Source organism: Mastigoproctus giganteus, chromosome 1 (assembly GCF_048544385.1).
Source record: "Mastigoproctus giganteus isolate SK-2022 chromosome 1, ASM4854438v1, whole genome shotgun sequence".
Lineage (NCBI taxonomy): Eukaryota > Metazoa > Arthropoda > Arachnida > Uropygi > Thelyphonidae > Mastigoproctus > Mastigoproctus giganteus.
In genome coordinates, this window is record NC_143575.1 from 225,850,533 (window position 1) to 225,865,385 (window position 14,853).

Genomic DNA, 14,853 nt, shown 5'->3' on the forward strand with positions numbered 1-14,853 from the left:
AAAACCAACCAAAGAATAAATATACGAGTTAAACGAACAGCATATAGATGCTTCATAGCCTTAGCTGCTAGTGTTCTTAGAGTACATCTAACCTAATTTAATTAGCAGTCAATCAATAAGGGAGTACAGCTCACTAGAATTATAGTGCTGAAATGTACACATCTCTCTAACTATAAATGGTGTTAGTATACAAAAATCTATACATTACCCATGACATGATTACAAAACAATATAAAAAACAGTATTGCACATTCAACATAATTTACGTCTATATACACTAATCATATATAAATGGAGAATGAATTACAATACCGTAAAAGTAGCTCAGGAACGACACCCGTGTCCTTTCGGCAGCTCAGACTCAAAACTCTTCTTCAAATTTGTTACTTTTTCAGACACTTTCCAAAACTCACGTGCCAAGTTCGAATCCTTAGCTTTTGCAGATCTCCTACCCCAAGTGCAATCTAAGAAATATTTCCCAGACACGTTTTCTAGGCTTTCTTCTAAAGCCAAGTGAAGCGTTGTTTGTGCCCCTTCCCAACAGCTCTTTAGGAAAGGGTATAGCAGGGGCATGCACACATATTTAAACATTCGTCCATGGTCACGAATAATGGACGTCATCACTGCCCCAGGATGTACAGCATTCACTGTCACGCCTGATCCCTGCAGTCTTCGACTTAACTCTGCAGTAAACAACAAGTTAGCCAGTTTAGTGTTGCAGTAAGTCCAGAAGTGGCTACGAGTTTGCCCGTGCACGTTCAGATTGTCAAGATTCAAGTTCGCCAACCAATGCATATCGGATGACACGACTATGATGCGAGAGGGAACGCTCTTCTTTAGTACATCCAACAGGAGGTTAGTCAGCAGAAATGGGCCGAAATGGTTAGTAGCGAACACCACATCCAATCCGTCTTCTGTCATTTGTGGGTTGGATAGACCAACAATCCCTCCATTGTTGATCAGGACATCGAGACGTTCCTCAGTTTTCTTGAAGTCTTCAACGAATGCCCGCACCGATTTCAAGGAACTCAGGTCCACCTGTTTGATGACCACGTTATCTTTACCAGTCGACCTCACGATGTCTAGGGCCGCATCCCTTGCGCGTTCCATACTTCTACAAGCCATGATGACTCGCGCATTCCTTCGTAGCAGTTCCCTTGCCGTCTCCTTACCAATTCCTGCGTTCGCACCTGTAATGATAACAGTTTTCCCCGACATGTCTCGCGTGCTCTTACAGAATCCTAGGCTCACTCTCGTGTAAATTTTGAGACCTATCAAGGCCACGAATAGGACGAATAACGGACCTCCAAAGAGGGAGAATAATGTGAATATCATGTCCGCTTTAGGTGCTCTACACGATGCGAAATCTACACCTGTAGTTCATCTATACAAAAACAATATCTTGCCCCTTATTATTCTCCTTACTACTTACACGACGAATAACACTTCCCCAAAGAGAGAAACTATTGATAATGCATCTGTTCTGCAAGCAACATGAAAGGCCTCTCGCTTTTCTTAAGAAAGAGAGGCGGAAATTAAAAAACAAAAGAGAAATGTGGACGCCCCTGCAATTACTATAATTTAAGCAACTGTTAAGCGGGACCTGTTTGCACAAAGAATGCGGTTTGTTTCCAAGGTATAAATTAAAAGGATGTCGTATCAATGTTTCTGTGTTCGTACTTGGCATCTTTTCTATTTAGTTCTGAAGACTCTTCACCCGAAATCTATTTGGCACTAGTTGGGGCTAGTGTCGAGGCCTCATATAATTCATTTTCAGTGCAATAAAGATTATCTATTTATAATAACATGCAGGTTATCAAAATATATTTTTGAAGTAATATGTACGCGTAGAAAATTAAAAAATAATAATAATCACAAAAATTGCAAAGCTATGGAGATATCACAATCGAATTTTCCAGAATTACTCTACACTTTTACTGTACAGTATAGGGTATAGTTCCTGCGACCTCCGTAGCAGAGTGGTCAGGAGCGGCAGTGCAGTAGCACACGGTCCTTGAGTACAACGGGGTTCATGCCCGTGGCTGCTAAATACAGTCGATCTGCCAACCCTCACTGGATCAGCGTGGCAAATTTTGGTCCATTTTCCTCGGCACGAATTGTTGAGGAAGCTTCCATCCTGCAGTGGGTTGATAATGGCTTTTTTTTAGGGTATTTTTAATGGCCCTTTTTTTAGGGTGTAGTTCAGTGCGTGCATCAGAATTTTCATTGTTCACAATTTACTGCGTATTGTACAGTGTGCCGTGTACACTGAAATGTACAGAGTGTACTATGAATAAAATATGGAAAACGAGACTATTTTATGCTGATTAATTTTCAAGCAACGTGTCCAGATTGTCGTGTTTTTAACTGGAGAAATCTCGCCGGTGCTTCTGATCGCTCTTTCATTGTGCCCTTCACTATTATAAGCGCAAGTTCCTTCTTTCTTTGCTGTTTTAATCATAATTTTGACAGGGCCAACCCCAGGACGTCTAAAAAAGTCTCTTAGACCACAACCACCCATTGAGTTTTAGTGGGTCCGGTTTAACGGGACCCATTCTGCGGGAAAAAACGTCGTTCGTGGTTTTTTAAATGAGGGCGTCTGCACATTTCCGGTTCGACCGCAGATGCCGAAATCTTCTGCGTCAGACTGGACGAATGGGGTCTGCGCGGGTCGCACAATGCTATCTTAACCGTCCTCCTCACAGCGGGTGGAAAAGGCCCGGGTTCGAATCCTGTCGATGAACTGAGGAACTTTATTGGGCATTTTTCACTCGGTGGCTGTGTTAGTCGGTCTCAGGTGTAGTTATCAAGGTTTTTCGTCCAGCAAAACAGACAAATCGACCAGAGACCACACACAATTAACAGACAACATTCACAGCACGGCAGATGAATTTCATTATTCGGGTGCCCTGAATATAATAGACTGGACGAATGACCAACAGGAAGAGAGTAATCAGTACGTGCATTTCAGTCAAAGGGCCACACAGTGTGGCTGTGCGGGGCCCGTTTATCATTCTAAGCCCCCCCCCTACCATTTGGGAGATGGGTTCTAAGGACTACATGGATAGGGTGATTATAGAAAAGAGGTGGAACCCCATGGGTGAGATAATGTTTCTCACCTAGACGGAAACGACACATGGGGAGAAAGGAAAGAGCAACGTAAGAGACAGTCTTTATTTTCTTAATTTTGTAATTCAATAATAAGAAATTTAACAAACACGCTATTATTCCTTGAACTTATTAAGACATTTTTCTTGGATATAAAACATAAAGTTAAAAAAAACGGAGATATCGTATTTCCAGTCCCATTGAAAAATTCTTCAATATAAGTCAAAAGCTACAATATAATCCTGTAGTTATCTTCTGCTGGAGACTTTTTCTGGAGAGTCACTGCTCCAGGTCCCATGAAATAATCGGCAAGGTAATCTCCGACCTGTACTCCTTGTGCTCTGGTGCCTATTCAACTGGTGGTCAAGTCTTCAAATGGATGCGTATTATCCTCTTCAAAGTTAATACCATCCCTTTGCCCCTCGATGTGCACACTTGCACTTGGTGAGAGGTCTTATCAGTGACGCTGCTGGGCATCCAGATTAGCATCACTGGAATTTTTGGCAGTTTTGTCAGCAAGTTCATTCCCTTTTACCCCGAATGCGCTGAGATCCAGCAAAAGGTCACTGATTGAGGATGTTCCTCAATTTTTAGGAAGAGCTGTAAGATCTGAAAATCTTACAAAAATAAAATATTTTTTTTGACTTCTGAAGTTAGTTTTCCTTTTTGGATTCTTGCCGTTGGGAGAAATGTTAATAGCGTCAGTTCAATAAACAAGAATTATCCAGTAAGGATTGTAAAACTTAAAAGGTAGGAAGAACGAAAAACAGAAAAATTAGCTTTGCATCCGTCAAAACAGAAAACTGACAGAAAATACTATAACAAGCCCAGCAGGTGGTACGGCGCAACAAGTTTATGAAGGGTCACGCACCGGAAACGCATATGGCAAAACGCACACACAAGCCTCTAAAAATAGACGCGATGGTCTCCAGTGGCACATTTGTGGTTTGTCTGTAGTGCTTTTGAGACAAGCTGTGATGACACAGAAGGAGTTGTTTTGATGCATTCGGCCTACATGAAAGAGCTCAACGGATGTCAACAGGTAGGAAATAAAAAAGGAGAGGGGTATTGTGAATCACGTGCCACAGGGCTGGCTGACCTGCCAACTAATGAAAGGATAAAAATGAAGATAGGAAGGAGGAGATTGGTAGAAATACTGTGGAGGGGCGTGACAAACTGAGAAGAAAAATTTGTGGATGGAGACGGACAGAAGAAGAGTGATGGAGTGTCAGTGAGTTGGGCAGTAAGAGGAGAGTGGGTCAGTGTCAGTGAGTTGGGCAGTAAGATGAGAGTGGGTCAGTGTCAGTGAGTGGGGCAGTAAGATGAGAGTTGGAGAAGAAAAGAAAGGAATGAGTTTTTTTTTAGATAGAGTAGCAGGTGGAGAAAGGTGGCTAAGTTCTAATGTGTAGTGAGTATGAGGGGTAGATAAGCTTTAAGTGAACAGTTAAGTCAGTGATCTAATAAGTAGTGAGAGAAGCAGTCGAGTAAGTGGAAGGATGAAGTTGGAGCGCAGAAGTCGGTCAGACAGTCAGTCAAAAGTAGACTGAGTTTCGAAGTGAGAGATGAACACGTGCCATAGGAAAGAGGGAAAATTTTTCAAGATCCTTAAAGTAGATGAGAAGGAGTCAACTCCATTATGAAGGAACGAGATTGCCTGATATTTCTGAGAGCAAGTACGCTGGAGCTGATGAAATCCGAAGCCGGACAAAAAGAGTACAGCCATTCTGATCAGATGAAATTAATGCGTCCATAAAGAAATAAAAAGGTACCCAGGAAGGAATCCAGTATCTTATATCGAACTCCCCCAGTGATTGTGAGATGCGACCCAGATAGAAAGGATCCCCTACTCGCTTAGAGAAGGATGTACCGTGAAGTCTGCCAAGTTATGTCAGTAAGTGATTAGTTTGTTTAAGTACTCTCACCATCACATCGATTATAGACACTTGATAACCAATTTATCAGAACTTTTGATTGAACACATATGTATAAGTAGTACTATATTGTAATGAATAAGTTAGTGAATGTTATGAACTGAAGGACATTACCCAGGGCAAGTCTATATATATATAAATAAATTTTGGAGGGGGAATAGATATAAAATTTTTGATGTGATTGATACTTGTTAATATTTGGTTAAATAAGTGAATGACTAAGTATGAATTTTGGAAGGGGATAGACGGATGTCAGTAAACCCCGAATGTGCAAGTAGTTAATTGTAGAAATTTGATAGTAATAATTACCTAGATTAGAGAAGGTTGTAGGCTAAAATCTGTTAGAAAACAGAGTAATGATTTATACTGAAATTAAGAGTATCGGAGCTTATCAATTTGGAGTAGGAATTGTTTTGTAATGAAAGGAGAATGTTAATAGATTCTTTTGAAAGTCAATCGAACTCAGGAGTAAGGAAGTAGAAACATTTTTGTTAGTTTAAAGGAGGAGATAGTTGTTTATGATTTATGTAAAGGAAATAGCCCTCCTTGAGTTTGCTCAATAGGCAAAATACTTTGCTCATATACATTTTGTTATAAGAAGATGAAGTTAAATCTATTTGGTCATGAGTTTAATAAATTTCTTTTGTTTGAAGTATCTATGTAAAAGTGTCCAATAAACTGTATTTTTATTATACAACATTTGTGTGTCTCTTTGTTATTCTGAGAAAAAGCCTATCCAAAGGGAATTAAACACTTCAAGGAGATTTTCCCCTAGAACTTGGAATTTTCTGTAAAGAAATTGTCAGATGCGAAAGTGGGGAGTTATTATAAAGGGGAGTTGTTAATAGGGGAATAAAATATAAATAATATATAAAATAACATTTTCATAAATATCCCCCCCCCCACAGAGCCTTCTGATTTGGTTTAACATAGGACGAACCTTGTAAGAAAAGTTTTTGTATTGCTGTAATTGAGCTCAGAGAGTCAGTGTATACTATGTATTTTAAAGATGGGGAGAGATTCAAGTTTTCTAAAGCTAATATTAATGCATGAAGTTCTGCAGAGAAGCTGTTATACTCAGGTGGAAGGTTGGTTGGTTGGTTGGTTGGTTTGTTTAGATTTTATTAGCGCATTAGCTAATAAAGGAGAGGGAAATTGGTCGGTAGCTGTACTGATTGGTATTTTCCAGGTTTCGAAAAGGCAAGAACTGTGGCATCATGCCAAGAGCTAGCATAAATGTTTTCCATAAGTATTCGGTTTTAGCAATATTTGTAAATTTTTGTGAACAAGGTTTTGTAACATGATAAGATATTCCATCTGGCCCGGCAGCACTGTTGCACGTTGTTTCAATGGCGTGTAGAAGTTCAGAATTTTGAAGAATCTAGTTATACGGAAGGAAGTCTGAGGTTCGAAAGTTGATGACTCATTGTTCAATCTTGGTCTCTATTTTCTGAAAATCCGGAGAATAAGTTGATGTCGCTGAAACTTGGGCAAAAGTTTTTCCCAAGCCGTTTGCTACGTCCTCAGGAGCAGAGAGTTCTTGCCCAATCCATGAAAGAATTGGTGATGGCGTGGTTGGAAATTTGCCGGAAATCTGCAAAATTTTCTTCAATATTAATCTGGAGTTAGTGATTCTGCTTATGTTAGTTGTAAACCGAAGCCAAGAATTCTTCTTAGCTTGCATTTGAATGAGACGTGCTTTTGCCCTTAGCTTCTTGTTGTTGGTAAGATTAGATGTGGTTCGGGATCTACGAAATAAATTCCATGCTTTGTTTTTTAACTTCTTTGCTCTTGTTAACTCCATTCTACCAATAGTTAAGGTGCCGTCAAGACTATGGATTCGACAATGGAATTGAACGTTTAGCTGCAAGTAGTAGGTATGAAATGATATAATCTGTGACTTCATCTACACACTGTGTTCGTATAAATTGCTCATCCAGGGTGACAAATGACTTAAATTTGACCCAGTTGGCTTGAGAGAACTTCCATTTCTTGCAGAGTTGAGCTAATAATGGTGGATGTGCAGTGAGCAGATCAAAAATAATCGGAAAATAGAAACTGCCCATGGGATTGTCCATTACAGACCATTCTATGATTGGAAACAGAATCGGGGAGCATTTTGATAGATCGATTGCAGAAGTTTGTTCAGTTGGTAACTGTATGTGAGTGAATGCACCAGTATTAATAACAGTAAGATTTTGCTTATCCAGAGAGGTTTCAAATAGTCGGCCATGTCTATCTAATTTAATTGATCCCATAAGGGGTGGTGGCCATTGAAATCCCCAAAAGAGAGACAGGGTAAGGTAACTGAATTATCAGGTTTTCAAGATCTTGGTAAGATATCACTTGGTGGGAGGTAGACTGATACCAATGTGTTAACGCAATCTTGGTACTTCAATTTCAATTTGCAAAACAATCTGCTTGGTCGGGATCCTTGAGCTGACCCAGATGGATAATACTTCAAATTTGAAGTATTACGATCTTGTCGATAGATGGCATAGTTCTTTGTGTTAGTGGAAATTTGAGGAGTTAGATAGATTTCCTGTAAATAAAAACCAACTGGAGAGTAGCGGTTAATTACGACTTGAATATCATTGTTCAAGTCGTAAGGTTGCTAATATAAGGTTTCTGTTGCTACGAAATCCTTTACAATTCCATTGTACCATATAAGGCATTACTGGTGTTTAGTAGAAGAAGCTGTATCTGACTGTTTTTTTTTAATGTGACTGGTTCGTGGCGTTCAGGCTTTAGTTTGTTTTTTTTTTTTTTTTTTTTTGAGAAGAATGGCAGACCGGTGTCCATGCGTTCTTCCGCATATATTTCTAAGATCGGTTCTTCATGTCTGGACGAATAAATTGTATCCATAGATGTTTCTTGGATATTCTTTTTTTTAAATTTGAGCTTCGATTATTCCATGTAGAAGCAATCACTGGGGGAGGAAAAGGTGACGTTGCTGGTACTGTAAGTGAAGTATAATTTGCTTGGTTCAACCGCTCAGGGATATTGAACTGTTGCTGAGAGAGAACAGTCCAAGCCATCAGAAGTTGAAGTGTTTCAGTGGACTGTAACATCAGTTTGGGTGGCCACGGATTTATATTTTTGAGCAGTACTGGGAGCAATCACTCATGCTGGGAGCAATTAATTTTCTTGCTTCTTGAAATGTTACTTTATTTTCAATTTTATATTTCGCAATTTTCTTTTTTCAGTTTTCCATCTGTCGCATGTCCTTAAATAAGCTGGATGGTTTCCTTTACAGTTGGGGGAGGTCATTTCTTTTGCCGAGCAATCACTTTAAGTGTGGTCAGAAGACCCACAGTTGGAACAAACTTGGTTTCTTCTGCACGCCGTTTGAGAGTGACCATACTTTTGGCACTTAAAACATCTCAATCGGCTGATAACCTCGTCATCAATATACTTCCTTGCCTTTGCAGACTCTTTCCTTTAAAACTGCTTTGATTTGGGCTAGTTGTCGCGTGGCTCTAAGTTGCTATTGATTATATCTCTTAAATATGCTCAATAGGAAATAAATCAGGGTACTTAGAAGGCCAGGAGGCAGATTAAAATTACAGAAAACCTTCGCAACATTATTAGTACATTTGTATGGCTTATTTTGTTGTTATTATCGGGTTTTTCGGAGCGCTGCAACTGAGGCCATGTTGCTTCGTGTATATTATCTTTAAATCCTCACACCGGGTGAGAGTTACCTGATTTTAGGGAGGCAAAACCATGCTACCCTTGCCTGAGAACGACTAACTCAGCCACGTTGTGAAAAAGACCCATAAAAATTCCTCCCATTATCGACGAGATTAGAAACCAGGTCTTTTCTACCCGTTGTGGGGAGGACGGTGATTCTACCAACTGTGCTACCCAATAGTGCCACATCTCGATTTATACCATTTAAATTCTATATAGCCACTTACAAAAAAGGATAACTGAAGTTTCTTCAGTGTATTATTTTGATATTTGACCCGTAAACGCATATGTCCATAACAGGAATGTTATTTCTGATTTTTAAGGAATATCTTAAGGATAATGTCTAAAAATGTTGGACAATGGCTGACATCTAGTAGTTTAAATGAGGACGTACTTAATCCTCGTGTAACTTTAATATATACCTAGCCCTACTAGGTATATATTAAAGTTTCTAAATTTTTGGCCAGTGAGTGTAAATAAATAAAAAATATGTCGTTAAGATATAATGATACGTACCTTTTCAAACAATTTGTTAAGTGTTGAAAGGTACTCTCGTAGGGTACAGTCTTTATCTTTCCATAAACTTTTACGTTTCGTTAGGATAGGTAAATATTAAATTCAAATCGTAGAAGTAATCATATTTTTTTTTTTTAATTTTACGTACGCAAAAAAATTCCTTTCCGTCCGTTGATATATTTGAAATGCGGCATATTGAATTCTAGCTAACCAATTTTTACTACAACTAATCCCAAGTAATTGAAAAAAAATAATCACAGATGGCAAAGCTGTGAAAATATAAACTTTATTGACTTTTAAGGTGTAAGAACTACACATTCTGAACCCAATGGAACAACATTCGCAAACATTGACCTTATGTTCGATATTTACTAATATACAAAGAATAATTATTTTACCTTCAAATCAAATTCCAAATGACAACAGTTCAGGTTGAATTCTCATGAGAATTCCAACACTCCTTTTCCAATCCTGTAACTTTTCTGAAACTTCCGACAGCTCGCGTGCGAGAACAGAATCCCTTACCTTTGGAGAAACGAAAGCAGGACTGCAATCGGAAAAATACTTCCCAGACACATTTTCTAGGCTTTCTTCTAGGGCCAAGTGAAGGGTTGTCTGGGCCCCTTCCCAAGGGCTCTTTAAGTAAGGATACAACAGGGGCAAGACAATGTGTTTAAACATTCCTACACTGTAAAGAATCATAGATGTGCGCACTGCTCCAGGATGTAGAGCATTCACTGTCACACCAGATCCCTGCAGTCTTCGACTTAGCTCGATAGTGAACAACAAGTTAGCCAGTTTAGTGTTGCAGTATGTCCAGAAGTAGTCAGGCTTGTACTTCTCGTATTTCAAATTGCCAAGGTCCAAGGTGGATATCCAATGTAAACAGGATGACACAACTATAATGCGAGAGGGGGCGCTCTTTTTCAGGACCTCCAACAGAAGGTTGGTCAGAAGAAATGGACCAAAATGGTTGGTAGCGAACAACACCTCCAATACGTCTTCTGTCATTTCTGAGTTGGATACATCAGCAATCCCTCCATTGTTGATCAAGACATCGAGACGTTCCTCAGTTTTCTTGAAGTCCTCAACAGAAGCCCGCACTGATTTCAGGGAACTCAGGTCCAGCTGTTTAATAACCACGTTATCTTTACCAGTCGATTTCACGATGTCTAGGGCCGCCTCCCTTGCGCGTTCCATACTTCTACAAGCCATGATGACTCGTGCATTCCTCCGGACAAGTCCCCTAGCCGTCTGTTTACCAATGCCCGAGTTCGCCCCTGTAATAACTACAGTCTTTCCTGTCATATCTCGCTTACTCCTGCATTTCCCCAGGCTCACTCTGCTATGAATTTTTAGAGCTAAAGCTACCACGAACACGATAAATAAGAGATATTTGAAGAGGGAGAGTAGTAAGGATATCATTTCCGTGCCTTCTCTTTGTTCGCTTAAAGTGAAGCAAATGCCGTTCTGAAATTCACTGCAAGGAGTTGGCTGCTTATGAACCTATGCTTTCTTTTTCTACCAAACCGGTTCTTTAAGTGGATGTATAAAGTGAACCAAAGTTACACGGTAAACGTTCAACTACACTGTGCAAGATAAAAACGTCCCCACTGTACATTAGTCCACCTATCGGTCGGTTCCCTTACTTGGAGAATACTGGTTATAAATTATGGAAGGTGAAATTATAATAACAAGTACTGGAATTACGAAATTTACAAGTAATATCTTGACTGTGTGCCTGGCTTGCCATCTGTCAACAACCTATGAAACTTCGAACGCGCATGCGCAGTGCAAACCGGAAAAAACATCCCGTTCAGGATAGAGGTGTTCGTTGCTGAAAACAACTCTGTTTTGAGCTATTAAATTTTTTTCCTTCTACGTCTGGCTCTTAAAATGTGAAATGCGATAAAACTGGATTGGCGTAAATTTCATCTGATAACTTTTATATATACAGGGCGATTCACTACCAGTGCGACAAACTTGCAGGAGGTGTAGGGGGCACAAAGACGAATCGGAATCACATAGCATTGCAGGGTCTGAAATGCATTCGTCATGCGGTAGAGGACGTTGAACGGGAGGTCGCGTGAACAGCGATCCCGCTGGAAGTCAGCATTTGCGAACCGGTTCCCGAGGCAGTAGTTTGGACGAGTATTCAAACGTTGAACTGGCCGACATGAACCTTGCGTATGGAGCTGCGGACTGTAACGGGCGCGGCGCTCTGCTCTTGTACCAGGAACGTTTCCGCACTGGCGTGCTCCTCATCATACGATTTTCGCGCGTGTGCACAGAAGGTTACGTGAGACTGGTTGTTTCACGAGAGGTACTATGAATCGAGAGCGAACGACGAGGACCCCAGACAAGGAGAATGTCGACTCGGATTGCCTTCTTGCTGAAGGCAATCCGAGTACGAGTACTCGAGCGATAGACCAACGATTGGGTATTTCCCAATCCACTGAATGGAGGATACTGTCAACAAACCAAATGAGTTTATACCATCTGCATCGCGTCCAATCATTGGAGCCTGCGGATTATCCACTCCGGAGGACTTTTGCTACTTGGTTTCTTCAACAGAAACGTTTCGCAAATGCTGACTTCCAGCGGGATCGCTGTTCATGCGACCTCCCGCTCAACGTCCTCTACCGCATGACGAAGGCATTTCGGACCCTGCAATGCTATGTGATTCCGATTCGTCTTTGTGCCCCCTACACCTCTTGCAAGTTTGTCGCACTGGTAGTGAATCACCCTGTATAAGGAAGTTATCTGGACCTTCTTATTTTTAACAAAATACTCAAAGCAGCTACTGGAGAAAATATACGTAGTGAAGCCAATTCCAAAGAGCTGAAAATCTTCTACATGGGAAGATTACAGACCAATATTTATTGGATGCAAATCGTCTGGACGGGTTGTTGCATGGCTCCAAGTTTCCATCTCGTAATGTCCCAGACAAGTTGAATAGCAAACAAATTAACAGGCCAAGCGGAATGTCATCATTGCAGGAAAAGTGCAACATTGGAAAAATAATTTTCCATCATCAACTGACTGAAATATCTTATTAAGATATGAGGTGTCAGTTTTGCATACAAACAGGTAATACTGATATTAATTATGCTAATTACTGTACCTTAACCTGATATTAAAAACAGAAAGAGCTTTTTCTGTAGCTCACCTCACTGTGTGTTGATTTAAAGAATCATCAAAAGTATGGAAGATGAAATATGATCATAAAATATGAAATGACCATGAGCATGAAACAATTTTAGGACTCTAAGATGCAAATTTGTTGCAAAAACAGACCTTATTCAACCTTAAAAATATTCCAGCCGAATTGAGTCTGTATTTTAAACCAAAACAAAACTGAATATAAACTAAATTCATTTTAACGATGAAATCTGGAAGGAAATACTTCTCTGAAGATAATACGTCTTGTAGCAATAACACAAGAAACTTCTTTTCTGGTTTTAACTCATTTTAATTGATATTCAGGAAGTGCGGTTTGCATGCTGTGGACAAAACATATGTTTTTAGAGAGAGAAGGAAACTTGATTGTGTATAAGTTCCATGTCATTGGGAATTGCGAAGTGTAAACTCACTTCCTCACTTACTAAACAGCTTCGTCCAAAAATGCATGACTTCTCCATAACCGGTAAATCATCATTCTATTGTCCTCCCCAAATAGCAACCGAAAATGAGTTGCGAGAAGTTTGTTACAAGATGCATTATCTTACATTATTTCCTTTCAAATTTGGGTCTCATCAGCCCACAATACGTTTTTCCACTTTTCAATTGGTTACCAACGTTAATAGTTATTAGCCCAAGCCAACTGTTTCTTTCGATTTTCCGGTTTTATTAAGGGTTTTCGGACCGCTACACGACCATGAGTCCTGCTTGTCTAAGAAGAAGTTTTACAGTGGATGTAGAAACGGGAGTTTCTCTGTTTCTATTGAACTCAGGTCTGATTTCACATACATTAAGTCGCCGATTGTTTTCGAAATCAGTCTTATGATCGTGGTTTGTCCATTAAACTGACAGTCTCCTTGGATCGTCCAATGGTAGTTTGTACTCTTTTAAATGAAACACCTAGTTTTTTGCCATTACTTCTCATTGAATAACTTTCTTTATACAGAGTTACAATAGCACTTCTTTTTATAACACTCAGTTCCTTACTTCTGGCATATTCATCACGAACCACACTAAACGTACACCAAACACCCTTTCTGAATGATGGGTGTTTGATATAATAAGTTACATCTTTTACTCCTCAATTTATATTATTGCAAACACTCTAGAATCATCTACGCCCTTCTGTAATACAGAAACAACATTCCCATTTCCAAGAATATTCTCATATAATCTACAAGGTTTAGGAATCGTTTAATGTTCCTCCACATTTGGGAGTCATCTAGACCTTTCTGGAATATTCTAGAAATTCCTTAAATATTATTTATGTTAATTTTTTTTAATTTTTATGCCTAACGGAAACAATTTTAATAAAAATTGGTAAACATGTTGGTCCTATTTTAATAAAAAGTTTGAAAATTAAGAAAAATGAAACGTGACGCGCAATTCAGCGGTTCCTTCCAGCCGTTTTTTATCCACCGATTCAAATATTTAAAAAAATTAAATATTTGAACATTAAGCATTTGGTCTTTCTTTGGAGTAATCCTAAGTGTCATCTCCAGATATATAAGAACCAAAGCTGTTCTCTTTGCCGCTCTTGTAGATCCGCAAGCGTCTTGGGTGGATTAAGGAGAAGACTGAACTTATTACGCTGGTGGGTAGCTTGTCTAATCCACGTATTGTGCAAGAAATGTAAAACAATCAATATCACTTTCAATTAACAGGTTGTATCCCCCTTGACCATCAAGCGGTCTTCACAGCGCTTTCACATGCCATCAGAAAGAACCAAGAAACTGAATTCCTGGAGATAAAAATTATTGTCGATGCAGATCCGAAACAAGAACTCCGGCGTACTTGGCAGGAACTTGTTTCCCTCTGGCAAATCCATTGGGATGATTCCACAAAAGGCAGTACTACCAAGATATTTCTACCTAGTGTCTCCTACCTCAACAAACAAAGACTTGGCTGGTTCTTCCCTAATTTACACGATACCTTCCTTCTGACAGGACATGGGTCATTCAAAAAGCGACTTCAGGACTTTGTGCTTATAAACGATACCCATTATGTTTGTGGAGAACTGGAGGACTGGCACCACGTAATGCACTCGTATAACATCTACCTGGACCTACGTAATCAACTGTTATATAAATTAAACTTAACTGGAAATCAGTCCGGAAAGCAACCTGTTAAAATCAAAAGAATCATTATCCTCTTTAAAGAATCCGTCACAGTCCGAATAAAAATGACACACCACAGGGTGAAGTTGGGCCGTACGACAAAAAGATATTCATTGGAGAGAACAGAACCCTCTATTAGTATGAGCTGACCAAATTGGTACCAGCAGAACATACCTCATATCATACTACCTGAAGCCGTTTATGTGGTGGACACGACATAGTCTAGATGCACGATTTCACAAGGCTCACGCCATACATTCTCCCAAACATTAGTTCAAAAATTGTACATAAAGACTCGGCTGACTAAA

At 39.6% G+C, this 14,853-nt stretch overlaps 1 pseudogene; it reads right to left on the bottom strand.

Moving 5' to 3' along the window:
* Positions 1 to 9,653: 9,653 nt before the first annotated feature.
* On the bottom strand, positions 9,654 to 10,673 carry LOC150091559 (retinol dehydrogenase 12 pseudogene; annotated as a pseudogene).
* Positions 10,674 to 14,853: the final 4,180 nt, after the last annotated feature.